The 2,407-nt window shown below is 35.9% G+C and overlaps 1 pseudogene; it reads right to left on the bottom strand.

Moving 5' to 3' along the window:
* Positions 1 to 1,304: 1,304 nt before the first annotated feature.
* Positions 1,305 to 1,921, bottom strand: LOC142870877 (AP-1 complex subunit sigma-2 pseudogene; annotated as a pseudogene).
* Between the last annotated feature and the right edge of the window lie 486 nt (positions 1,922 to 2,407).

Here is a 2,407-nt window from a genome sequence, read left to right as displayed (position 1 = left end):
AATTTAAAGCAAGCAACTGTGTACAGATAACAATAGAAGCAACATTTGGTTACAGTTCAGCACATAGCATCCAAAGCAAACAGTCATGAGACAATGCATATTTATGTAGCATTAAAACCAGATGGATAACATATTGTGGGGCAGACGAAGGGATAGAGGAAACAAATGAAGATGAAAGACCAATGTTTCTTAATGCTTCAAATGTATAATGCTAAATTTCTCATTTGATAGCACATCCAGGTGCTTCAAATGTAGTACATTACAGCAAGATGGTTAGAATGGAAATAACTCATCTGTATACCTGCCCAATACTAAGTTTGGTCAAAACACATTTTCACAGGTCTTCTTTCAGTGTTGTAAACCTGTTTGATCATGTTCTGAAGTTATAGTTTAATAACTTACTAAAACTCAGGCTTTAAGCTCTCTAGATATAAACAATGAATTATTTGGTACTTTTCCTTTTGTAATAAAACATGCTATATGTTTTATTAAAATATACAATAGTGATCAATATTAAAAGTTTTAGTATTCAGAAATATAAAGCTACAGTTAATAAAGCATTAAGTATTTAAATGCAGACCTAATATATTAGAAAGCCATAACTAGTAAAATATGTCTTTAGGTATTAAAACTTAACATTAGGATTTTTTCTTTTTCTTTTAGAATAGATTCCTTTCAAAATAGGACTTTTTGACTATAAAATAAACTCAGCATTAATATTTTGAAAAAGCTACTATTAAGCAACAGATATTGCAGAAGAGACTTTTCAGACATAGCTTTCTGTAAATTCTTAAAGGGATTGTTTGATATTATTATATAGCACAAATGTGATTCAATAAATGTGGTGCTCAAAGTTTCCTAAAAACTGAAAGTTTTAACTTTAAATATACAATAGTACAGATCAATTTTACTTTTTTGTATTTTTCCACATACACTTTTATATGATACATTAGAACACATTAGCTCATATAGATTGTAAGATAAATCACCCCTGCCTCCCAATGTTTGAACTACACTATATATATATTATGGCACTGCTTATTTTGACCTAGCACTTAAGCTATATTTTCTTTGTAAACATGTTAATGATTGCCAGGTTTTCTTCTTATAAGATTAGTCACAGATGTTTCATTAATGATAACATGTGTTTAAAATGAAATATTACTCAAAACACTCACAGGCCATATTTTGTCAAAATGAGATAAAATCAGTTTCGGACAGGAATAAGCTATATCAAGATCACATATAGAATGAAAATAAAATGGACAAGAATTAAGAATGAGAATAGGAAAAATATACAATCATAAAGGTACTGGTTCTGAAATATTCTATTATTATCATACAAGATAATCGGTCACCAAGCTGAGGACATTTTCTTTCATATGCATATCAGCACTCTATTTCCTCTGTGAAATTCTGCATACTCGATGAGTAGTCATTTAGTACACAGGGACATTAAAATATTCATGACGTGGCGCCTGCAGTAGGTCGGCCTGCTCAATTGCTTTAAGTACATTTTTCTTGGATGTTTCCTGAACTTCCCCTCCCAAAAGAAACTCATCTAAAATAAAATAAGCCTTCTCAAAATTAAAGATGATATCAAGTTCACACACACTGCCAAAATACTTGTCAAGTAATTCCACATAACGATGAATTATTTCCAGGGTAATTAGTTCATTGTCCTGATCCTCAATAGCACAGCAAAAATACAGACTAGCGTATCTTTTGTAAACAATCTTCAGATCGCGCCACTCAAGGAAGCTGCACATTTTCGGTTTCCGTGCTAAAACAGTTTGAACAAGTTCTCTTGTAATCTTTTTCTTCTCTTTGTCTGATAGCGGGACATACCATTTCTGCAGTCGAAGCTTTCCCTGACTACTGAAAAGCAACATAAACTGCATGGCGGCCGGAGGAGCGGCAGGGCTTGGCCTGCAGCGGCCCCGGTGGCGGCGGTAGCGGCGGTAGCGGCGGCGGCGGCTGAGGGGAAGCCCCAGTCGCCCTGCTGAGGAAGAGAAGCCGTGTTGCTGTGGGAGGGGGGGTACAGATTTTAAGGTTTCAATAAATGCCCTTTCCCCCCTCCCCCCACAAGTCTGAGTCTCCAGCATGACCATCCCCCAGATGGTGCACATCTCACTCATTATGTATGTATATACCCGCCCCCTCTCCCCTCCCCCCTGCCCAATACCCTATTACTGTAGTACCTATGTATCCACGTAGGTGCTACTCAGTTAATACCAGTTTGCTGGTGAGTATATGTGGTTCTTGTTTTTCCATTCTTGGGATACTTCACTTAGTAGTATGGGTTCCAGCTCTAACCAGGAAAATATAAGATGTGCTATATCACCATTGTTTCTTAGAGCTGAATAGTACTCCATGGTATACATATACCACATTTTATTAATCCATT

This window comes from Microcebus murinus, chromosome 5 (assembly GCF_040939455.1).
Source record: "Microcebus murinus isolate Inina chromosome 5, M.murinus_Inina_mat1.0, whole genome shotgun sequence".
NCBI classification, from domain to species: Eukaryota; Metazoa; Chordata; class Mammalia; order Primates; family Cheirogaleidae; genus Microcebus; species Microcebus murinus.
This window is presented reverse-complemented; position numbering and strand designations above follow the sequence as displayed.